At 43.7% G+C, this 26628-nt stretch overlaps 1 long non-coding RNA gene across 3 annotated transcripts in view; it reads left to right on the top strand.

Moving 5' to 3' along the window:
- Window positions 1-242: 242 nt before the first annotated feature.
- Window positions 243-26628, top strand: part of LOC117225725 (uncharacterized) — a 48994-nt gene continuing 22608 nt past the window's right edge. Inside the window, exons 1-2 of one of the 3 annotated variants that reach the window (XR_004491586.2) lie at window positions 334-598; window positions 21226-21388. This is a non-coding gene — a long non-coding RNA (uncharacterized LOC117225725). Of the gene's footprint in view, window positions 599-21225; window positions 21389-26628 lie in introns of all 3 variants that reach the window. The other 2 variants (XR_013034750.1, XR_013034751.1) reach the window with 2 other exon arrangements.

Genomic DNA, 26628 nt, shown 5'->3' with positions numbered 1-26628 from the left:
CCGTAAACTCTCTACTTATTGCAATTCCGTACTTTCGCTTTTACGGTGTGACAGTCGGATTACGAAGGCGATGTCGTGGCTCGTAAAGCCGGCAATAATCGTAATTTACATCTGTTCCATAACGCGTGATTTACGAGGCTTAAGGATTTTCATAAGCCACAAATAGGTATCGGTTTGAACCGGTCGAATGCGCGCCGCATCTCGTATAATAATAACCAGAGGAATTCGGTTTTATCGCGGCGTGGAATACCACGTCGCGAGGATGCCGCTGCTTCGCCGTCGCCGCCGCGACTTTATTATTATAACTTAATCAAGCTGCCTCGGACACGCCGACGCCCGGAACGAGCGCGTTGCTCGCCAGATGGCGCCGCTACTCTGCGCGCGACACGATCGACGCTAACCTCTTGCCACTACGTTTCGTTCGTAGTTAATAGTGAGTGGAAGTTCGACTGGAAATCGATTGTAATTATTTCAAAGTGAAGAAAAAAGACGATTCATATTTATTGGGTGTTCGATTTATATTTATTGCGTAAATGTTTTAACATTGGTGACAAGAAATCGGAATTTCCTTGCGGCTGAAAAGGACGGAATTGCAATCGTAAGTAAACAGGTTATGTTAATAATTGAACGGTGGTGATTACTAGACCGCGGATTTTATGCATTATTAACAATCTATGACAAAAAAAATTATTAAAAGAGTTCAAGAATATTTTTATATTATATTGTATATAAGTTATTAATATTATTAAAAGAGGAATGACACTGTTATTTGACTGACGTTTCTTGCAGATCATTTTTCTTGGACAATTTTTATTTTGCATCAAGATCCACGGTCTTGTGATTGCTCTTTCAAATAGAACGTAATTAAAATAAATAGTTCAACCGACTCAGCAATAGTGTACACACATACAGTATTATCATAAGTTATATTATAATAAATGTTGTAAATATAGTGAAAAATAATTTGTAAGGAAAAGACGAAAGGTGTTGGCCAAATTAGTAACGTAATAAAACCGAGTGGAAAGGGAACTGTGACAAAGTATAATAGTATATAGTGCGTTGAGACTTAAGATTGAAGTCCAATCATATGAGAAATTACAAATTGTTACAATTATTACAATTATTACATATTAATCTCTATTACATATTATCTGTACAAATTATAATACTGTTGCAATACTATTGCATTATATGTTGGCTGACGGGCTAGATCGGGCCTGACGCCTTATGTTTAAAAAAAAAAAAAGAAAAAAAGTGAAACAAAAACGCGATCAACAATTTGCATAATGTCCGCGGGCACACGCGATCCGTGGAAACTCGGAAGTGGAACCCGGAGTGATTGATCGCGAACACGATCCTCTCCAGAATTTCTCGCGTATTATTCCATTCGGCCTTACATTATCGTTACAAATCCATCCGATAGCCCGGTTACACGGCTTAACGCTCCGCGCCCCTCGACGACGACAACGACAACGACGACGGCCAAACCTGTTTTTAATTTATACGTCCGTCCCGCGCAACGGTCGCTTTATTTCCCGCTTTAATAGCTCGCCAACGGCATTAACATTAACGGGCTTCCCTCGGTGTTTTTCGTTGCTCTTGCTGACTTCGGAGGCGTACAGAAGTTACCGGCGCTCCATTGCAGTTTCTTAGGAGAAATCTCGGGAATTATTTACTCGCGATCTGTCTTTAACGCGTCGCGGGAATACCGATATCGCCGATTATTATACACAGACGTGTGCTGCTCTTAACTATTGCCACCGAGTTGCTGATAGCACGCCTGTTCGGTTCGATTAAGTTACGTGAGGGAAGCAGAGGATTCCCAAGGTCATTCGGAGTAACTTTTTCCTTTGCAAGAATTTCCTCCGAGGCGTCGTTGACGAGTTATTGGCGAAAAACGGCGGCCAATGAGAGGCGAGAGCGGCTGCCGCAAGGCGGGCCGCGCCAACGGGCGACCGAGGCGCGGTCCCGCTCATTCGCTCGGCCGCGTCGCGCCGGCCGAGTCACGCCTCTCATTGGTCGCGGTTTTTCGTTAATAACTCGTAAATGACAACTCGGAGAAAATTCTTGTAAAGGAAAAAGTTACTTCGAATGACCACATGAATCACTTCCCACTGTTCCATAAGTTTTCCCGTAACTAGGTCTACTAGATCTACTAGATCTACTAGATTTACTAGTATCTACTAGGTCTATTAAATCTATTAGTATCTCCTGAATCGATTAGATCTACTAGATCTATAAGTATCTACTAGATTTATTAGGACCTACTAGGTCTACTAGGTCCACTAGATTTAATAATATCTACTAAATTTACTAGCATCAACTAATTCTACTAGATCTATTAGTATCTACCGGATCTACTAGATCTACTAGATCTACTAGTATCTAGTAGATTTACTAGCATCTACTGGATATACTAATGCCTACTATTGTAGATCTACTAACATCTACTAGATCTACTAGTACCTACAAAATCCAGTATCCTCTCCGATATTGTTCAATATTAGTTCCCCACATTTTCACCCAACTTCCAGCAAAATGTCCACAGAGTCACCGGGTGGGGGGGGGGGGGTACGGCGTCGATTACATTCCGCGTTTAAAAACCAAACTCGTCCTCGAACATCGTGCGCGCCTACGTCACGCAGCGACGCTCTGTCATTCGATTAGCGCAGCGAGGGTTGCGCGAACGAATTTCGTCGAACAGCCCGTACTCGGCGCTGCGGCGCGGCCTCATCGATCATGTCCGCGACTAAGCCTCCGCTGGCGGGTCCCGCGAAAAACGGAGGCGGCGCGTTAACGCAATCGCCGCGGGCGCTTCGCTCTCGCCAGCGGCAAGACGTTGCGTTTATCGCGCCGCGCTTGCACGCAGCTTCCTCCGCTTTTTCTCGCGACGGCGCTGCGATCGCTTCGCCTGGCAGGCGAACGCTCGGGCTTCCCGTGACCGGGAACTTTCGTGGACCGAATCCGCGACGCGGTTCCCGGCGGGCTTCGCGCGTCAAGCGAGCGTCGATCGCCGCGTTCCCGCATTTCGGCGACGCCCGGCGGGAGTGGGGGGTGCCGTTGTCGCGCGGCAAATAAGCGTAAGGATTCGGTGTAGTTGTTCGGCTGCCTCTCGCGGCTCTGCTTCACTCCGCACGGCGTCTCCGAGGCGGAGTACTGCCGCTCAGTGAATGACGCATTCTCCGGCCAGCGCAGACACAGAGAGGCCGCGGATCCGCTCGGCCGGTACCACGTGAAAGCGTAATTACTACGGCAGCCGGTTCAACGAAGATGAACATGTTCGCGGCCCTATGTCCTCCTCGCTTGTCTGCCCAGCCCGGCACGACGTCTCTTTCCTCTGCTCTTCCCTCGCTGGTCCAAAGCTGGTCCAGAAACCCATAACCTGGCCAAGACAAATTAATTATCTACCGGAGATAGGACTTACCGGGCATGCTGGGGAGGTGGTGGGGGGTCGCGTGATCCGGCGGCGGTGCCGGAATGTGCCGCGGGGCGGTGGAGAGGGGCACTCCGCGGATGCGATCGGCCGGCGTCGATGGATCCCAATGACAATTTCCAGTGGCGATGTTGCCCCAGCGCTGCGCCCCCACCCCGCCACTCTACGGCTCATTCAAGATCGTCGCTGGACCCTTCAAACTGTCGCCATTTTTTCAGAATAGGTGGAAAGACTGATCCTCCAACAGATAACTAATTTTTGCAACGACTAGGGACGCGCGGTATTTATGTGCACGGTGTTGCCATTTTATTTGGCGCTACTAAACGGGCACGTGGTGGGAACGTTGCACGGACGCGCTGAAAAATGACCGTCCAACGAGCCAACTTCACCCTTATCGCCTGTCTCTTATTAGAGGGTCGCCGCCTACCACGGTGTTTTCCACGGTGGTGAGGAGGGGGGAGGGAGACTAGTGGCATACGCGTCGACATACAGTTCTCATCGTTTCTCGCCGTTCTTTCTTTCTCCCTTTCCTCCCCCACCGACCGTTTCTTGCCTCCCTTTCTCGCCGAACGACCCTAGCCCATTAGAACGGACCTACATCTTTTTTTTTCTTTTGTTCCCTTTTTCTCCCTTTTTTCCCTGGCAGTTCCCGCGGACACGCTATCGTTTGCCCACGACTGCGGCGAAAGCGCAGGGGCGCTTCTTCCGGATAATGTTTTCGCTTAAGTGGCGATCGTTGTTCGTTAAGGAAGTGTGAATTTTAGAGCGTCCGTGTAATAAACCGGCACGGCACGGCATGGCACGATCCCTGATTGCCACCGCTGTCCAAACAACCGTGTTTACCGACCGGCCCCGCGTTCCATCCGACGGAGAGACAAGGGATTATAGCGAGCGACCTGCCGCTTTAACGGCACCAGGGCAAAAAAGTTCACCAGCCGTTCTTATGCAAGGACTAATCAATTGCCGATCGGAGAGTTAAGCCTTTTATTCCGGTGTTATCGGGCACTGTTAACCGGCTGTCTTCGTTATCTGTGTGTTGCTGGAACTACTGAATCTACTAGATATACTAGTATTTACTAGGATTACTAGATTTGCTAGTATTTACTAGGATTACTAGATTTGCTAGTATTTACTAGGATTACTAGATTTACTAATATCTACTAGGTCTACTAGATTTTCTAGTACCTGCTAGGTCTACTAGATTCACTAGTGTTTACTAGGCCTACTAGATTTTCTAATATCTACTAGATTTTCTAGTATCTACTAAGTATACTAGATTTGCTAGTATTTACTATGTCTACTAGATATGCTAGTATATACTATGTCTACTAGATTTGTTAGTACTTACTGGATCTACTAGATTTGTTAGTATTTACTAGATCTACTAGATTTACTAGTATCTACTGGGTCTACTAGATTTTCTAGTATCTACTAGGTCTACTAGATTCACTAGTGTCTACTAGGTCTACTAGGGTTACTAGAATCTATTAGATCTACTACATCTACTAAGTCTTCTCGATTTATTATATCTACTAGATCTACTCGATTTACTAGTATCTACTAAGACTACTAGGTTTACTAGTATCTAACAGGTCTATTAGATTTAGTAGTATTTACTAGGTCTACTGGATTTACTAGTATCTACTGGGTCTACTAGATTTTCTAGTATCTACTAGGTCTACTAGATTCACTAGTATCTACTAGGTCTACTAGGGTTACTAGAATCTATTAGATATACTAGATCTACTAAGTCTTCTCGATTTATTATATCTACTAGATCTACTCGATTTACTAGTATCTACTAGATCTACTCGATTTACTAGTATCTACTAAGACTACTAGGTTTACTAGTATCTAACAGTCTACTAGATTTAGTAGTATTTACTAGGTCTACTGGATTTACTAGTATCTACTGGGTCTACTAGATTTTCTAGTATCTACTGGGTCTACTAGATTTTCTAGTATCTACTAGGTCTACTAGATTCACTAGTGTCTACTAGGTCTACTAGGTCTACTAGTTTTACTAGAATCTATTAGATCTACTAGATCTACTAAGTCTTCTCGATTTATTATATCTACTAGATCTACTAGATTTAGTAGTATTTACTAGGTCTACTGGATTTGCTAGTATCTAATAGGTCTACTAGATTTAGTAGTATTTACTAGGTCTACTGGATTTACTAGTATCTACTAGGTCTACTCGATTTAATATGTCTACTAAGTCCACTCAGTTTACTAGTATCTACTATATCTACTAGTATTTACTAGTATCTATATATATATATACTAGATTTACTAGATTAATTAACATCTATTAGATCTATTAGATTTACTATTATCTACTAAATTTTTTTAGTATCTACTAGATCTACTAATATCTACAAAATCCAGTATCCTCTTTGATATTGTTTAATATTAAATGACAAGAAGTTATTAATTCTGACCTCTCTTGCACAATTTCTATTCTAATGTTTGGCTGAACCAAAAAATTTGATTCTACCTTTTCTGATAAAAAAGTCCTCACAATTCGAACTACTTTGAGAATCGAAACTGAAAGTCAGTCATTTTGACTCTTCACATAGGTCTCGTGAAATGTTTATCGCAATATTTACTACAACAACGTAATTTATTATTTATTATTTTATTTAAACCTCGTCAAATTATATAATAAAGATCCAGTCGCTTTGACAGTGATAGGTCTACTGTTAATGCTTTTTTTCGCAATTATTCTTTGAAGCATCTCGTAGCATTGTTCCACCCTTCTCCCATATTATCGTTCAACTATACCCGTCGCTCTGAGTTTTTAGATACAGCGAGCCAGTCGACCTACTGACAGTAATATCGCGCTGGGATCATCCACGCTAGAGACACGTTTCACCAAGAAAGTGTAATCGCGGCCGCGCCGATGCACTGCTATAAAAAAGCACTGCGACTACTCGACGACAAAGAGAGGGAAAGGGAGAGAGAGAGAGAGAGAGACAGACAGACAGACAGAGAGAGCATGATAAACAATGCAAAATTGCCGTCTGCAATCTTTTTTTCTGACTGCAATTTCTCCGCTGCCTACAGAGGCTATAGCTCGACCCAGTTACTGAAATCACCCTGTATAATGAATTGTTCTCGATAAAAGATAAGGTTATGTACCAGAATATTTATTGTTGCACTGCGGATTTGTGACGTTGGTTATATTTAAAAAAAGAATGCAAAGAACATTATTATTTTAGCTCTTATCGAATAAAAATTGTTAAAAGAAGAAAACTAAGGTAAATATTCACTTCTGATTTGGTTATGTCACACCGATTGAGATTATGTCAAGGTTATGTCACCGTTGTAAGGTTGTAAATTTTTGATATATTTAAGGAGAAAATATTGCTCCTTTAACAATTTGTTTTAATGTTCGTTTAAAAGAACGAATTTTAAAGTGTCCTGGACGTTACAAGGTTAAGCTAGGTTAGGTTTAAGTGTCCCTTCAAAATAAGAGTAAATCTTCCGCACTTTACTAACGATTTCTGCGAAGGAGAACAATTAATTTACCTGTCAAACAAGAACATTTGAATCAGATCTCTGTTAGGTCTGCGTTAGCTCCAAATTAGGTCCGGGTTAGGTCGCAAGATTCCACACTACTTCTCCAACAGAATCTTGCGTCTTTGACCAACAATTTTAGTAAAAGAACGATTGACGTATCCGTGAAAAAATTTCATCCGGATTAGGTCCGCGTTAGGTCTCGGTTAGGTCTCCGTTGGGTCCGAGCTAGGTCCGCGGTGTTTTCCGAATATCTCCGCAACGATAAGTGCTAGACGTTTCGCGCAAAGGACAAAGTTGCTCCACAAGACGTCCTTTACATCATATTTCAAACCCATCAAAATCGGAAAGGGGGGGGGGGCTGTTTACAGTTCCCGAAACGAATACGCCACAACCGTTTAATTCGAATTCCTCGACGAACGTCCAGGATTCCCCGGGGATTTGTAACGCGCGGATGAAGACCGCGGGTAAATATCGAGCCCGAGGAGGAACCGGCGTTCCCAAAAACACTTTGCGTAACCGTGCAGACGACACGTTCAAGTGGGACAAGCGCTCGCGCTTGTGTACTGTTTCTCGACATGCAACGTCTCTCGCCTCCCCCCCCCCTCGCCACCACCACTCATCCCCGTCAGACGGAACGGATACGTGATTCGGCGGCGCACCGCGGAATCGTTGAACTTCGAGATCGCGTCAACATTCGAGACGCAACGGCGCATTACGGGGCGCGCGGACGCGAAGACGGATTTGGGTTAAGCCTATCAGAAGCCTTCGCCGATTGAATTTATCCATATGCAATCTACGTGCTGTGTTAGGTCCGTTAGTGGTTCAACGGCGGGTAAGCCAGCGTTCCATTAGCCGCGCGTATAAGTCTAATCGAAATGCCAGGAGCAGGGAGCGATAGAAAATACGAGCGGTACGAGTTGGTGCGTCGCGCGGCGGTACCTTCTTCGAAACAGTTCGCCGTGAGGCGAGTTTTGAAGTGTATGGCAGCGGAAAGCTGTTTGGGTATTATTGTCGGAACGAGTGTTGATGTAATTGTTATTGCAAGGGTTGGTTCAGGTAAGTGAATTGAGCGTGGTTGTAAATATAACTGCTGATATAATTGTTAATGTAAATCTTGATGTAAATCTTGATTGTATATGTAACTGTATGATGTGTAACTGTAAATATAATGCTTAATGTAAATGTTAATGTAATTCTTGATGTAACTCTTAATATAAGTCTTAATATAAGTCTTCATATAATTCTTAATATAACTCTTCATATAATATAATTATATGAAGTAGAAATGTAAATATATAATTCTTAATATAAGCCTCAATATAATTCTTAGTATATCTCTTAATATAATTCTTAATATAATTCCCAGTATAAGTCGTAGTATAATATAATATAATATAATATAATATAATATAGTATAATATAATATAATATAATATAGTATAATATAATATAATATAGTATAATATAATATAATATAATATTCAATATCAATTGCAAAGTCCCGTAAAAAATTTTTCCTAACTTTTAATAAAATCCAGTCTACATCCCCCCCCCTTCCGCTACAGATACATTAATAAACCATACCAATCCATTAATCAGATTGAAAAACGAGCCTACGAAAAAAATTCATTTCGATCACATTTTCAGTATTCGGGGCCACCGTGTACCGCGAAAAAACTACCGTCGGCTGTTCGGTGAACGAGGTGGGGGGGGGGGGGGGAGCGGCGCGCGCGGCGAGTTTCGCGAACTTTCGCCAGCTTATCCGGCACTTTAGCAGCGCGTACACAATCGGTGCATTAAAGGACGCGGGGGACACGCGTCGGTGCAACAAGGAATCGGCATTTCCATGGAACCCATCAAAAAGTTTCGCCGACAGGATTTGACGGGCGAGCCGCACCGCCGGATCAATTTCCCTCGGCGAGACCTAACCCTGACCTAACGGGAGCCTAACCGACGACCAGGCACCACCTAAGCCCGCACGGCGAGCTGCTCCTACCGCGGCCGGGACACTCGTATAATTCCATTAGCTGCGCCCGAACGCGGCTGTTTCCCACACGTTTGTCGTGTCGCACGGTCGACGAAGGGCCGCCTCAACACCGTTCAAAAAGTTTCCACGATTACAACCACTTCGCGCGATTAGCGCCGCGCCGAAGTATTTGGTCTCCGGGTTGCCGCCCCTCTCTCCCCTCTTCGCCGCACTTCCCGGCTCGCATCGCGACCGCGAGCTGCTCCAAACTTGAAAATATTTCCGTATATCCTTATTACGAAGTTTTGTGATCGAGGAGAGTGGTGCGCGGAGTGCGAAAGTTCTCCGCGAAACTGTTACACCGCGGCCGAATAAGCCGTGGAAAGAATATTACACAGGCGAATTATTTTTCGGACGCTCGCCGTACCGGGAAAATTAAATAACCGACTGTTACGATAATCGACCAACGATGAGTCTCTCCGATGAGACAGTTTACGCTGTTAAATTAACAAATTATACGAACGTATTTAATTTATAATATAGATCAAAAGAACGTTGATAAAGGAGTCACAGAAAGACAGTTTAGCCAGAAGAATAAGCTAGATTTCAAGCCGAGGGAGTGGCGGGACAGGCCACGTGACGCGGCCGCCGCGTGGGAACGCCCACCGCGCCCCCACTCCGCCGCGCGGTGCGAATCAACGACAGCCGCCGCGACGCATGAACTTGCGTTACGTCACGCGGCCACTGTATGGTAACGTCTACTGCGCCCCCACTCCGCGGCGCAGTGCGAATCAGCGAGGGCCGCCGCGCCACGCAAGCTCGCTCCCCCCACTCCTTCGGCTTGAAATTTAGCTAGGTTCAGATATATTCGACTTCGATTTTTCTGTGCTGCGATAAAGCAGTCAAATCAAAATTAAACTTGTACACCTTCATATTATTATAATTAATATTGTTAATCAATATTGTTAACATCGGCAAAGCGATTGCGCCGAGGATGCATATCGTTGATCCGATGCAAACGAGCCGCTTGGGTTTGATCCGGTGACGCGAGTCCGGCAACAATCGCGGCCAGCAATCCCTATTAGGATAATAAGGTGCACGCACACGTCAGGCGAGTCTTAGGGGCCTTGCCAAGCATCCATAACTGGCGGAAGCGGTTGTCCTAGCGGAAATGTTTATCCCACGAAGTGGCGAGATTTGGAATGCTGCCACTTGCTCTACATACGTGAACCGCACCGGCAAACAGCTATCCGCATTTCGCAACACACTCCCCAGCGATTTACGCCCAGATTGCATTACACGATCTTAAACAAGACCAGCCCCTCTCCTCGCAACGGCCCTCGTCCTACCGTCCGCTGAATATTATATCCGAGCATCCGGCTTCTTCCTATGCGCGTCGTCCGACCGTTCAATTCTGATCACTTGGTCTTTATCCTTTTTTTTTGCGGCATCGTCCCTTTTGAAACTGTGTTAATCATCGCTGTTTTGCTCTTAATGGTTTTACACGATGGTACGAAGCAATTTCTGTGTTTCGCGTGCCACTATTTAGTGACAGAAGGTACAGATTTTTTGGAATGCTTGGACTTTTCAGTGCTGCAAATGTATATTTACGATATGTCTGTTATATCTGATATAATATATTATATTCATTATAATATATTATATCTACTATAAAATAGTATATCTACTATATAAGATATTATATCCACTATAATATATTATATCTACTATAAAATAGTATACCTCTCTCTTCTATATAAGATATTATATCCATTATAATACATTATATATCTTCTATAATATATTATATCTACTATAAAATATTATATCTACTATATAAGATATTATATCCACTATAATATATTTTCTATAATATATTATATCTACTATAAAATATTATATCTACTGTAAAAAATTATATCTACTGTAAAATACTATATCTACTATAATATATCATATATACTATGACATGTTATATCCACTATAATATGTTGTATCTACTATAATGTGTTATATCCGCTACAATATATTAAATCTACTATAATAGATTATATCTACCATAAAATATTATATCTACCATAAAATATTATATCTACTGTAATATATTATATCTACTATAACGTATTACATCTGCTACAATATACTATTTCGGGTCCGGAAAATTAGTAAATATTCTTCAGACGTTCTAAAGTAAAGGTGAACAGCGTTTTTCTTAAAAATATCACTGTTACGTAGTAAAAAAAATCCGGAAAGTTCTCGCTTCGTTTTTTCTTCAATACTTCGAACGCGGCTCGAGTCCGTCCCGATCATCTGTCAAAGCCTCGTGCTGCAGGCTCTCGAACTTCGCGCCGTCATCTCTCATTGGTCAGTGTTTTCCGTTAATAACTCGTAAACAAAGCCGCAGATTGCATTTTCGCAAAGGAAAAAGTTACTTCAAATGACCTCAGCTACCCCTCATTTTCGGCTGTTAAAATAATTGTGGAACACCCTGTATTAAATCTACTATAGTAGATTATATCTACCATAAAATATTATATTTACCAGAATATATTATATCTACTATAACATGTTATATCTTCTATAATAGAATATATCTATTATAAAATATTATATCTATTATAAAATATTATATCTACTATAATATATTATATGTACTATAACATATATCCACTATAATACATTGTATCTACTGTAATATATTATATCCGTTATAATATATTATATCTACAATAACATATTATATCTGTTACAACATATTAAATCTACTATAATATATTATATCTATACTATAGCATATTATATCAAATTATATCAAATGTTCTCACACACATGCAACCACGTTTGCCAACTTAGAATCATCGATAAGTTATCTTCCACATAAAAAAAACATCCTAGAATATTATCTGTGATTTCGAAAATTTCTATTTGAACGGACCAAACGGACCAAATCGCGATCGTAAGATCGCTTCGAACGTCTCAAAGAATTCGCAGGGGCAAGCGTGCTCGCGGGCTGGCGTCTGCCAAGATTTCGACGGCGGGGGTCGGCGGGGGCAACAATGGAGCCGATAGGAGCCTGTCTCCGGTGTGCTCGTGGTGTTCCCGGTTTTTACGGACTGGCCCGTGAATTCGGCGATCGTTTTTAGTTCGGCGTTTCCCGCTCGGATATTAATCGTAACTCAGCCGTTCCTTTTATTGCCCCGGCGTGAAAACTCGAAAGACGGGGCCGCCGGTGTCCATTGTGTTTTATGGTAATGCGCCGCTCATAACCGTTCGGATTACAAGCGTGACCTAGAGGCAGCGGCATGGCGCGTGACACACCGACACACAGTTCGCGTAGCGCGCGCGCGCGCGCGCGTTCGCGCACACATAGGACGAGCGACCGGAGTCAATAAATTTCTAATTTTCTGCTATCCGCGTCCGACTAGCGTTCCGAGCTTCTGGAAACCGGCGGCGGATTAACGGAAAAATCGATTGTCTCTCTCTCTCTCTCTCTCTCTCTCTCTCTCTCTCTCGCTTTCTCGCTTTCTCGCCGGCGTGAAAAATTGTGGGGGAATCTCTCGTTCGAAAGTGTCGCGATGTTTGAATCGAAATAATTTTCGGTAATTTTTAACGAGTTCCATGGAATTAAGCATGAAGGTCTGTGGCGAATATTTTTAACCGTGAGAAAAAGTGCGAAGGGTGGGGGGACACTGAAAAATGCTATAAAATGAAAATCATTATTTTTTAGTGAAATAAGGCGGTATCGCTGGATTTCGAGTAACATGGAATTAAATATAAATGTCCAAGTCGAACGCCTTCGATCGTAAGAAAAGTTCGAAAAAAACCGCCAAAAAGGGGTGGAAAGACGTAAAAAATTGTAAATCGACTGTGTTTTTGCGTGACACCAATTTAATATTTAATAATATATAATAACGTAAATAATATATGATAACATAATTAATACACAATATAATATATAATAACATTAAAAGTATATAATATAATATTTAATAATAAATAATAATAGAATTAATATACAATATAATATAAAATAATATATAATAACATTAAAAGTATATAATATAATATGTAATAATAAATAATAACATAAACAATATACAATATAATATATAATAGTATACAACAACACAAATAATATATAATAAAACATAATAATATAACATCGACGTTCCAAATTGCCTTTTCAATTTCGCAATTGCAATTTTTTCGAATTACACCCAACCTATAGCTGCGAAACCGTGACGCGTAGCATCATCGAGTCAACGAGCGAAGAATTTGTCCGCGTTTGAACGGACAAGCTTTTCACGGCTCCGTTTCGGAAAACATCGTGTAGTTTTGTTTTTTTTTGCCGCGAGTCGCTGGTGAAACGGCTGGGCTCGCGGCCGCAACATGTTTTCTGCGATCCGACGCGGGAGGGAAGGGGGAGGGGAAATTACACCGGTTTCTTGTTTACACGGGCATCATCGGCGGAAACGTGAACCGCGTGACGGCGCGGCGCGGCGGCCAAAATTGTACGCGCGCGCGGGCCGCGCGCTGTTGCCGCGTCGCGGTAAAAAAATCGAGCGGTAAAAAATCATTCTCGTAAAAATGCGCCGCGAGAATCGTCGGCCTTCGCGTTCTATTTTTTTGTCTCTCTCCCCCGTAGAGAAAGAGGAAGAGAGAGAGAGAGAGAGAGAGAGAGAGAGAGAGAGATTCGCCAATTGATTCGGCAATATCGCAATTATCCTTTGCGTCGCGGTCGACGTTCGTCGAAAACGTAATTAACGGGGGGGAGGGAGGGGGGAGCCGGTTACAATCGGATCCGAGCGAAGCCGTCCGATCGATTGAATATCAGGCAACGTCGAACAAGAGTCCGGGATCGTCGTCCGCGAAACGTTCGTCCGCGGCCGAAACCGTTTTTTCCGTTTCCCGTTCCCTCGGCCGCTTCTTCTCCCCCCCCCCCCACTCGCCCATCCCCCTCTAGTTCCGCTAAATATTTACCAGCTATTAACTGGGAACGCGCGGGCAACTGGCGCGTCCTCCCCGCCACCGGTTTTGTAGCAGACGGTACAAAAAGACGCGAGGACGCATCCGAGCCGACGCGGATATTTGTTCGATACGCTTTGCCGAATATCGGAGCACAAGCGTAACGCGGCTCTCCTGATTAAATAGCCGGCGGCGCAGCGCGGGCCCGGAGTGCTTTTCCTGCGTCGGAACATTCTTCGATTCCTTCGTAAATCGCGTGCACGCCCCCCTCCCCCCTCCCCCACCGCCGCTCTGCAGTTTGACTTCCGATTTAGTCCGCCGTGGAGGACCGTGGAGAGTTGCGCTCGGCGCTGCTCCCCGGGAATATGTCAAAGGGCTTTCGAACATATTTGTGCATGCTTAAATCGAACTCCTCTGTCGCATCGCTGTAGAAGCGATCGCGATCCCGACCGAAGATTTTTCACCGATACGTTCATTCTTCCGTTGGTCGTGGTTCGATGTACACGGTCATAAATTTCCGTTAAGTCGCATCCGTTCGGAATATAAATATTCCTTGAGCAAATATTTGCCGGTGTCGAATATCCCGATCGCAGGTTTTCTCGTTGCAAAGTCCGAAAGTAATCGGCGCAGATTTAATCGCGCCGAAACCGCGAGTCCGAGTGAAACAGGCGATTCCTCGCGCGATTTCGAGCAAACTTTCTCCTTTGCAAAAATTCTCTACGAGCCCCGGTTCGCGAGATATCGAGGAAAAACGCGGGACCAATGGAAGAGCGCCCGACGCGACCGGCAGTCGCGCGGGCGGGGCGTCGGTCGCGCGTGCCGCGCGATTGGTCCCACGTTTATCTCGAATAACTCGCGAACGGAGCGTCGCAGAAGAATTTCGCAAAGGAAAAAGTTGCTTAGAATCGCGCGTAGAATCGAACGAACTCGCGACAAGTCCGGTACGATTAAAACTCTGCCGGTTACGCCCATGGATCTTTGTGATCCGGCAACGAGAGCCGGTTTCCGATAACGAACCGTGGGCTCGTTCTTTGATACCGACTTGTTCGAGAAACATTCGAAACAATCGGATCATGCTGATTCGGAAAGGAACAGGCTCGTTACCCCCGATGACAAAGGTGCTCGAGTCGTCTTCCAATTCTTCCTTTACGCCCCGTTCTTCTCCGGGACGACTTGTCGAAGGCATTCGGACGCAAAGTAGATTCGAATCGATGCTCCTCCGTCCGGGCAACTTTTAATTGGCTGCTCGCGATGCAACTGTCGCCGTCGCCCGGCAAGACGTCCGGCTTAGGGCACCGATACACCACCCGTCTGTGACTAATCGACTCCATGAAATTTCAGGATCACGTAGACCCAGCACGCCTCCCCCATTGATCCCGGGGATAATTCGATTCGGCTAGGCTCGGCCCCCGGCGCCGTTACACTTAATCCGTCCTTATAACGCGCCGAGATTCCGCTCGCCGAGGGTGAGTCGTCACCGACGAGGAAGCCTCCCGGGGTCCGTCACAGCCGTTCGACCCGATCCAAGCAATACTTCCGCCTTGCATAGTCCCGGCAAATCTTACGATTCGTTCGCCGTTGGAGGAAGCGATCCGAACTTCAGCCGCTAAACCGAGGCTCAGCTTCCGACGTCACGAGGCTGTTATTAGACCCGTAAATCAGCTGGGACAATTTTCAGTTCGGTGATCCTTGTTTTTCGGATCCGGATACAAATTTGAGAAACCGATGCGTCATACGCGCTGCTCAAAAAATTTTACCGTTGCAAAATTTTGGGAAACTTGGCAGTCTTCGATGCGAAGAACTTGGCCGAACATTTCGAGGGTTACCGCGACGAGGGTGTATCTAACTTAATATCCAGGTACACTGTCTTAAAGTAGAGGCTTCGGGCTTTAATTTGAAATGAAAATCATCGTCCTATGATAATTTTTCGCGGAGTTATCGCTGATCGAAGTTGGCGAATTTTTGTTCTAGATTTTTCAATGCTGTAATTTTTCTGCTCAGCATATACAGGGTGTCCCATAATTGTGTTAACACCTGAACAGGGGTGATTCCTGAGATCATTTGAGGCAACTTTTTCCTTAGCGGAAATGTTCTACGAGGCACCGTTTGCGAGTTATTAACGAAAAACGTACGGCGCCACGCCCACGCTCGTCCACGCTCCGCCCTCACTCTGCAATTGGTCCACTGTTTTTCGTTAATAACTCGTAAACAAAGCCTCGCAGAACATTTTCGCTAAGGAAAAAGTTACTTCAAATGACCTCAGGAATCATCCTTTTCCGGCTGTTAACATAATTGTAAGATAAAATATAAATAAATATTATAAGTAAATAAATAAAAAGATAAAATTTCTTGCGAGTCATTGAAACGAAAAATGCTCTTTCTGCATCTGTGCCGCCTAAAATTTGTCGTTACAATTTCGTTGTCGACCGACGAGTACTTAATCGCGAGATTGGACTCTTCGGTGGCGGCGGACGCTTTTTTCCTGGGTCAACAATCTCCGCGGATATCGGGTAACATCGGAGGCAGCCGAACGAACGGCGGCAATCACCGGGAATTATTCTCTGTCGCGCGGCAGAGTTCGCACAATCGGGACACGGACCGCACGAATATTTCGGTCGCGGCGATCATGTATCCGGCCCGTGTGTCCCGCGCGCGGCCCGACAAAGTGGCAGAGCTAGTATTTGAGCAGCCCTCGACCGAGCGCGTTCCATCGAATTAATATTCGTTTTTCCCGGGGCCAATCTCAAAGGTATTTGAGATGTCAATTATCAAGCGATACTGCGGTCTCGGCAAGCTGTCGGAAATCCAGTGTGCCGTCGCAATGGGGCGAAGTGACGAATTTTGAAAAAAAAATCGAAGAACATTTTATAGAAATTAAGCGATAATTTTTCCTATTATCTTAAAGTTGAAACGTTGCAGAATAACGGGAAATTAGTGATAGTGTACTGGAAACTGCTGTTTTGACAATTTACGCGAAAATCGAAATATTTCAAAAAAATTTTGAGTTGCAAAATACCATGTAAGGATTGATTTTTTAAATGTCATGTCGCATATCGTTTCCAATAGATTTCTACGCGCTGATTTCAAATCCGCTCGCAGAATTGATCCAGCATTTCGAGTTTTTGAGAAAAATTAAGTTCTGACGGTCACGTGACTACAGTAAGTTCTCTCTAATCGAGGCTCAGATGGTCACACAAAAATGGGCAATTTGAGAAGATAAGGTACAATTGTTATCTCCTCTTTCTAAATTGTCCATTTTTGTGCACAATCCGAGCGTCGATTAAGAAGAATTTAGGGCACAAACGATCACGGATCGAAACGCGTCGCGTGGCAGTTAACAATCCAAAATGTAAATGTAATAATTACGTTCGAGATATTAATCACGTTGCACGCGCCGCGCCGCCGTGCGATTCGCAGCCGCGCGAAGTTAATTAGCAACTGCAGAAACATAAAATTCAATTACCTTTAAGCGCGGCTGCGTTAATCGTTCTCGTCGAACCACGCTTTGTTTACGTGACTTGCCTTCGCCTTTCCGGGGAGCACGACTGATACTCGATTAGAAAAAAAAAGAACATTGCAATAGTTCAACATTTTTTAACATTTCTAAGATTTTTTAAGATTCTTTTAACATTTTTTAACATTTTTAAGATTTTTTTGTTAATCTTTCCAAAATTAAAATGGTTAGAAACGCTCGTGCTCGATTTTTAAGAATTTTTAACATTTTTAACATTTTTAGACATTTTTAACATTATCGAACATTTTTTCTGTCAATTTTCCCAAAGTTACAATTGTCAGAAACTCTCGTGCTCAATTTTCCAAAGGACCATAAAACAACAGAAAAATGACTTTCGTCTGGCAAAAAAACAGCGAAAGCAAAAAATAAAATATCACCGACGTCGTCCAGCATTTTGGAAATACGTGCGTGCCGCGAGTGCATCGAATCGTAGATCGGCGACGTGTTCACGCGGTGGCTGGAAACACGTTTTCTTTTCTTTTTTCTTCCGGCGTCGCGGATCGATCGGCGGCGAAAAAGCAGATGGCTTGAGACGCGGGACACGGAGAAAGGCGGGAGAAATCGTCGGCCGGGTGCCGTGTTTGCGTCGGAGATTAAACGATATTGCGTCGGATAATTTGTCACGGAGATAACCCGCGATCGAAAGAAAGCGGCCGCGCGCGCGGCTTAGCTGGAAGGAAACGACGACGCGGCGCGGCTTGGCTCGTTGGGACGCGGCGCGGCGAGGGGAGTGGAGTCGATCGAAGGGGGTCAGTTTTTCAGGAGCCGTGGCGTGAAAACGGCCGGAGCCGCGGCGAATCGTCGCCAGTCACGCCCAGATACTATATTCGCTTTTGTATTCAATCCCTGGGTCGCGCGTCGCCCCTCGGCAATTTCGTTTACGTGGACCAATGGCTCACAATGGGGTCTCACAAAGGGATGATCGGGTCCCCGCCAATAAACCGGGGGGCTACCGGGGAAATCGGACTCGTGCGCCGGATTCTATTGCGAGGATGAGTGGGTCAACCGATAAACGGCGTACACGGGACGGCGGAACCGGCGCGTCGGCCGACGGACCTCGCCGCCGAAAATCAAATTTGATAGCGGGACCGCGAGGCCAAGGAGGAACGTCGTTGCGAAGAGCGGATTTGGAACGAAGAAACTATTGCGATACCGTTGGTTTAGTCGTTCATTTCGTTACTAGAGCGATTTGTGTGCTGGAGACCTGATCTGGACCTAATATGGACCTGATCTGAACCTAATCTGGACCTAAGCCAGACCTAAGCCAGACCTAAGCTTGATCTAAGCTGGACCTAAGCTGGACCTAATTTGGATCTGATCTGGACCTAATCTGGGCCTAAGCTAGACCTAAGCTTGACCTAAGCTGGACCTACTCTGGACTTAACCTGGACCCAATCTAAACCTAATATGGACCTAGGCTGGATTTAACCTGGACTCAATCTGAACCTAATTTGGACCTAATATGGACCTAATATGGACCTAAGCTGGACCTAACCTGAACCTAATCTGGACCTAATTTGGACCTAATATGGACCTAAGCTGGACCTAATGTGAACCTAACCTGGACCTAAGCTGGACTTCAACTGAACTTAAGCTGAACCCTATCTGGACCTAATTTGGACCTAATCTGAACCTAACTCAGACCTAAGCAAGAGCTAACGTCACAGAGTTACGTTAGGCGAGTCCGAAACGGGAATTAGATCTCCGTATTCTTTTATTTCGTTATTTTTTAACAAGAAAATCTTTCTATTCTTTTATCTTTTAGCTTTTCGTAATAATAAATTTTCTCCTACTATTATTTTGTTTCTTTTTTAGCAGCACAATCTTCTTATCGTTTCATCTCATTCATTCCTCAATAGAAACATTTGTTTTACTTCTATTTTCTTTATTTTTCAATAGAACAATTTTTTCATTCTTTCACCTTGTTTATTTCTTAATAAAAAAACTTTTCTCCATCTTTTATCTTATTCATTTTCTATTTAAAAAATTGTTTTATTCTTCGATCTCGTTTGTTTCGCAATTCAAAAATATTCTTCCCAGATAAGGTCTGGGTTAGATCCACATTAGGTCTCGGTTAGGTCCATATTACGTCTCGGATAGATCCAGATTGGGTCTGGATTAGGTCGAGATTAAGTTCGGGTTAGGTCCAGATTAGGTTTCGGTTAAGTCAAGGTTTGGTCTGGGTTAGGTTCAGATTGGGTGTGGGTTAGGTCCAGATTAGGTCTCGGTTAGGTTCAGATTACGTCTGTGTTAGGTCCAGATTATGTCTCAATTAGGTCCAGATTAGGTCCGGGTTAGGTCCATAACGTAAGAATTATTTCACGTGACCGTCTATTACGGTACCAAATTCGTTTCGTTCGTGGACAAGATTCGAACTGGATTAAAATTGTGGCATATTCAACCGAGGACCGTACAGCGATGGTCTAACTCAAAATACGCGCGGGATAATACGGCATGATAACATAGATTTACTTTAATGGATTTCGCTAAAAACACGTGTAAATGGAAAAATGCTGGGGGAAAAAAACAAGCCCGGCCGTTATACCATACCGGATTGCTTTGGGAACAAATCAGCATCGCAAATGGAATTGAAAATGTGTTCGTACAAATGTATTTGTATGCGGAACGGTCGAAATGTGATTTTTCGAAAGCCGGCGGAAAAGAGAGAGGAAGAGAGGGGGGCGCGCAGTGCGTTGTTTTACGCAAATGTCGCGACAGCATAAAAATCGTGGAGCGAGAACGTCGCGACTGTTGTTTCCCTTCGGTGATTTAATATTTAATAAAATGCTCGCGCGACTTTTCCGGCAGGAGAGCCGGTCTCAATATTTTCACATGCTTGAATTAACGGCGCGTCCCCCCCCCCCTTCCCCTGCCCCTCTCAGCCGCCGCCAACGTCGTGATTTCGAATTCCGTTCGCGCAGTATTCTAGCTTATGCTTTATGTATGTTGAACTACGTTCTTTCATTGCTTTCCGTTCGCCGGGTACCGAATTTGCAAAATATCCGATGAATAACGTAGAATCCCGAAGCAGTGGGGCCATTTATATTTTTCCGGGACCAAACGTGGAACGTACCGGTCCGGTGTTATCTTGAGCAGCACGCGCATTTCCCGAGCGGAAGCGCGCTGTTGCGAGGCGTACTCCGACGTGGATCCACCGAAAACCGTACCTTTCGCATTAACGATTGTTTACGGAAAGATTCCCGGAGAAATTCTCACCTGTTGATCTTCGATTTTCACGAAAAAGTGGGGTCTCATTAAGTTCGAAATATATTAAGTATATTAAGTGTATAAAGTATATTAAGTATGTTTATACACTTAAGTATATTAAGTATGTTAAGTATATTAAGTGTATTAAGTATATTAGGTACATTAAGTATATTAAGTACATTAAGTACATTAAGTATATTAAGTATATTAAGTATATCAAGTAGTAAATATATTAAGTAGTAAGTATATTAAGCAGTAAATATATTAAGTACTTTAAGTAAGTCAAGTAAATAAAGTATATTAAATATATATATATATATATATATTAAGTACATCAAGTATATTAAGTATATCAAGTAAATCAAGTATATTAAGAATATCAAGTAAATCAAGTATATTAAATATATTAAATACTAAGTATATTAAGTCTATTTAGTATATTAAGTAGTAAGTATATTAAGTCTATTTAGTATATTATTAAAAAAATGTATATAATAAATATACATTTCCGAGTGCTCTCTACGTATCTTGAAATTTTTTGAATTTCGAATCTTTTGGTGGTATAATCCGTTGCGAGCAATTATTAGAATCGTGAGAGAGTGGTTATCGTTGCAGCTGCGACTGACGATGGTACAACAAGGAGCAGCCATTGTGGCAGCGTAAAAAAAACGGTGGCCATCGTTGTCGCGAAGATATGTCCGTCTTACAGCCCTTAGTAGCACTCGTGGGTAAAGGCAATACGGTTCCTGGCGGAGCAATACAAGGGGCAAGCAGCGGGGTAAGTAGTATAACGTGTTCGTGTAACACTTGAATAACGACGGTTCACCAGTGGAGTTCACGTCGGGGCGACCCTACATACATATATATGTATGTGGTACATCTCTCTCTCTCTCTCTCTCTCTCTCTCTCTCTCTCTCTCTCTCTCTCTCTCTCTCTCTCTCTCTCTCTCTCTCTCTCTCTCTCTCTCTCTATACATATATATAATTCATTTAAATATATTATATATTGTATTTTATTGTATTTTATTTTATATTATATTATATTATGTTATATTATATTATATTATGTTATATTATATTATATTATATTATATTATATTATATTATATTATATTATATTATATTATATTATATTATATTATATTATATTATATTATATTATATTATATTATATTATATTATATTATATTATATTATATTATATTATATTATATTATATTATATTATATTATATTATATTATATTATATTATATTATATTATATTATATTATATTATATTATATTATATTATATTATATTATATTATACTATATTATATTATATTATATTATATATAGTTTCGCCCCCTGCGATTCGCAGAACCGTTTAAGCCATTCCGGTAGTTTTAACACGTCGAGAGGAGCGGCACGATTGGTCCTAGGCGTTTCCCCGTGATCGCCGCGCATTTCTCATTCCGGCCGGCCTGAAACACTTTCGGGGTTCTTCGGCTACTATGAATTTACAATGAGAGGATCCCCTTTGTCGTAGGGAGCGACGTTTTTACAGCGGATATCTCGGAGAAAGTTTCGGTCGTTAGGGAGTGGACGTTTTTCACGGGGCGGGGGCAAACAGTTGCCTCGCCTCCGACAGCTTAATATTTAAAAGCCATGCTGCCGCTGCCGCCGTCGCTGTTGCTGCGAGTCGGCCGTGTTTCCTTTATTCACGAGCGAACGCATCCTGCGGGTATGGTCGCGCGATAAACAGGGACCAGGTTAGCCCAACGGATCCGATGTTAATGGCCAAACACGAGATCGGGCGGACGTGGAAACATTTTTTCATCGGCAATGACCGTACAAAGTGAATGATACAGGGTGCCGTTTGGAACAGTCAAGGTCATCTTGAGTGTTAGTAGAAAAACAATGGTTTTTTAAAGATGTAGAATACCTTTACGATAACCTTTTTTCACAGTTTGTACAATAACTGCTCGACGGCAACTGGAATACATTCATTACGGCCGCATTCGCAGCTGGAGAAAAAGAATCCCGGTCGCGTCGACGCGCACCCATATTTTAAGCACGTGCAAAAATTCGTTCCGCGCGATTTTTCGGCTCCTTCCCCTGCACGCCCGGGCGTTCCGACTCGCGGCGGCGGCTCCCCGAGGGTACTGTTGGGGTTACTTGTTAGCCCACCATGGAACCGAATGGAAACGCGACCCCGTGCGACGGGCGGCCCCCTCCCCTCCCCTACCCCTGCCGACCATTAGATGTTTTTACAATGAATCCCTATTTACCGGGCTGTCAATGCGATATTTATGTTAGCCGATATTGCGTCGCCGAGCGGGTAATTGAAATTTTCGTAACGCGACAGTGAGTCCTTGGACTGGCAGCCGGGCATTTCTGGCCCGCTGAGTCAGCCCCCGATCCTCCTCCTTTTCCCGTTCGATTATCGAGCAGAGAATGCTCCGCGACACGATGCGATCGGCAATCCATGAGTCCGCTGCGCCGTGCGGGTTTTCGACCGACACATGCTTTTATTTTATCGCTACATCTCTTCCATTATTTCTCTTTCTCTTTCTGTCTCGATATTGCTTTCCTCTCTCTTTCACTCTCTCGATCTTGCTCTCTCCTCACTCTCTCGATTTCGATCCCTCTCTTCTCCCTCTCTGCTCTCTCTCTCTCCTCTCTCTCTGCTCTTTCTCGATCTTGCTCTCTCCTCTCTCCTCTCTCTCTCTCTCTCGATCTTGCTCTCTCCTCTCTCTCTCGATCTTGCTCTCTCCTCTCTCTCTCTCTCTCTCTCGATCTTGCTCTCTCCTCTCTCTCTCTCTCTCTCTCGATCTTGGAAGTGGAAAAGAAGAAAGAGAGAGAGATTGAAATCTAGAGAGAGAGAGAGAGAGAGAGAGAGAGAGAGAGAGAGAGAGAGTTGGCGAGAGAGCAAGATCGAGGGAGAGAGCGAGAGAGGAAGATGGAAATCAAGAGAGAGAGAGAGAGAGCGAGATTGAGAAAGTGAAAGAGAGGAGAGAGAGAGAGAGCGCGCGTGGGAGAGAATTATATACATTAGAGAGAGAGAGAGAGAGAGAGAGAGAGAGAGAGAATGAGAGGGAGAGAGCGAAGAGAATTACAAAAAGAGAGAGAAAGAACTAGAGAATTAGGGAGAGTGAGAAAGCGAACTAGAGAATTAGGAAGAGAAAACGAGGGAGAGGGAACTAGAGAATTAGGGAGAGAGAGAGAGAGAGAGAGAGAGAGAGAGAGAGAGAGAGAGTGAGAGCTAGAGAATTAGAGATATAGAACTAAAGAATTAGAGAGAGAGAGAGAGAGAGAGAGCTAGAGAATTAGAGAGATAGAACTAAAGAATTAGAGAGAGTGAGAGCTAGAGAATTAGAGAGATAGAACTAAAGAATTAGAGAGAGAGAGAAAGTCGAGAGCGCGAAAGAATTCCAGAAATCACCGTAACCATTCCCCGATTAAAAAAACCTATTCCATTGTTTCCCGCGGAAGTGTCTTTATTGTGTACAAAAATCCGAAGATTAAATGGTATCGAAATCCATCGACAAAAAATTGACGACTTCTACCGAAGTGACGTCGACGTGCACAAGGTAGAACGCGAGAGCGCCGAAGAGGGAGGCCCCGTCCGGCGGTTTTCCGGCGCGCGAAAGCCGAATCGAAACGCGAACGGTGTATCAATTAGACTTTACATCGTCGGGCTCCCATAAAATCGATGGATTTTTTTCGCGGACAACGCCGCGCGCCGTGACGCGTGCACGGGAAACGCGAGCGTCGGACGCGCGATCGTGTGTATAGGATCGGTAAACATGTCAGCAGCGGGGGGAGGGGGGGGGGGAAGTTGCTCGAAAAGTCCACTCGACGGTGGAACGGTGGGGAGGGGGGGGGGGGGGGAAGTTTTCAAGCACTTTATCGGGATTTTCTCGACACAATGCTGGCGCGAGCCAGTCACCGATATGCTCCGTGCTGCCACGGCCAAGACAATCCTCTGTGTACCCAATAAAAACTGGGTTTGCTTAAATTCGACGGGAACGGGCCGGAAGGGTGACCGACCGGAACCTTCTCCCTACGCGAAACGTTCTTCCCAAGCGGTTTAACTTTTCGAAGGAAATGATTTTTCTCTTTACATTTATTACACATATTTACGTCGACGTCATCGAGGCGAACGAGTTTTTGCTCTCGCTGAACAGACAAGAGTTCGAAATAGATGAAATAAAGGAAGAAGCAAAAAAATAAATAACAGAAAATAAAAGAAAATATAAAAAGGGAAATAAAAGAAAATAATATGGGAAATAAATGTCTGCTAAAAGAACGGATTACGATTTTTCAATGCAAGAATATAATTATAGCGTGATTAGAGCGTAGTTGAAAATAACGCTGGAAGCACGGAAACGGGGCCAATTTTGCTACCGAGCGGAGCATTAAAACCGTAGCGTCGCGACCCGACGGTGTTTCCGCTTCCACCGTGAAATCGAAGCCGCGAGCCTTCCCCGTTGGCTTCGCCCAGGCGTGGATTGCCAGCAACAAAATGAACAGCCGTTTGTTATCAATTCGTCGGTCTGCACCATTGAGACCGTAACACTGGGGCGGATGGATCTGCTTTATGCGGCGAGAGAGACGTCGGACTGTCTGCGTCTAGCGAGGCAAAAAGACCTCCTCCATGCACGGCTGACAAGAAGCAAGATTATCGCCGATAAATCATCTGCATATTTCCGCGGAGGCGGACTGTCTTCGATTACGGTTGCCGCGGAATGGGGAAACCTTGCCACTGCGGCAGCGATTCACCGGTTCGTCAATCTCGGATGCTGGAACGATTAAGCGATCTTATTGTAATATAAATATAAATAATAAAATGGTAATACAAATTTCATAATAATATAAATATAAATAATAAAATAGCAATATAGGTCTTGTAATAATATAAATATAAATAATAAAATAATAATACAAATTTCATAATAATATAAATATAAATAATAAAATAGCAATATAGGTCTTGTAATAATATAAATATAAATAATAAAATAATAATACAAATCTCATAATAATATAAATATAAATAATAAAATAATAATATAAATAACCTAACCTAATTACGAAAAGTCGAATGGACTGCCAGAGTCGATCTCGCAAGACGAGGATGAAAAACGTCGACCGGCTTTCTCGCGTGGTTATACAGGGTGTTTCAGAATGCTTATCGTATCTAGCGAGCGACGATACGCGAGACGATTCCTGGGACGATTTGAAGCAACTTTCTCCTTTGCGGAAATGTTCTCGAAGGCTTCGTTAACGAGTTATCAACGAAAAACAATCGGGTCCGTCGCATTGGTGCGAGGGCGGGGCGCCAGCCGCGCTCCTCCGTCGATTGGTCCGCGGTTTTTCGTTGATAACTCCTTAAGGGAGCCTTTGCCAGCATTTTCGCAAAGGAAAAAGTTACTTGGAATCTCGTCGGGAATCGTTTTCTTCGATCGGGACAGGAATTCCGGGATGTCTTGTATTAAATACAGTTATCAAATGTAAAATTTAGCTCGACGATTTTAATTTCAATATATTTAAATGAATAATGCTGTTACGCACTTTGAATCGTGGTATAGTTCCCGCGAGATTTTCGGCCGGATCGACGTCGTCGAACGCGACGAAAGCGAGAAAAGGGTGGAGAGAAAAACGGCCGTCACCAAGTCTGCGCTTACTAGACCAAGAGAATCCCCCGTGCGCGCGCCGGGGTAAAAAATGGGATTGCTTATATTCACCGTCAACCCCAAGAGCCGGCCCCTCGTTCGCAAGAAGTTTGGCGAACCGTTTCGGCAATAAATAATGCCGATCCCGCCCCTTTCGTTCCATAGATCGCGGCCGGCCCTCTGCGTAAAGCAATGAGAAGTTTGCACCTCCGCCCAGTCGGCCGCGACGTCGATTCGTACACGTATTTAATGTACACTTGGGAGGGGGGGAGAGATTGAGGGTTGCGCCAGTTATTATTTACCGCGCGTGCATAAATTTCGACGGGGTTCGGCCACCGCACTGCGGTTTGTATGCCGTAATT

Source organism: Megalopta genalis, chromosome 14 (genome assembly GCF_051020955.1).
Source record: "Megalopta genalis isolate 19385.01 chromosome 14, iyMegGena1_principal, whole genome shotgun sequence".
Lineage (NCBI taxonomy): Eukaryota > Metazoa > Arthropoda > Insecta > Hymenoptera > Halictidae > Megalopta > Megalopta genalis.
This window is presented reverse-complemented; position numbering and strand designations above follow the sequence as displayed.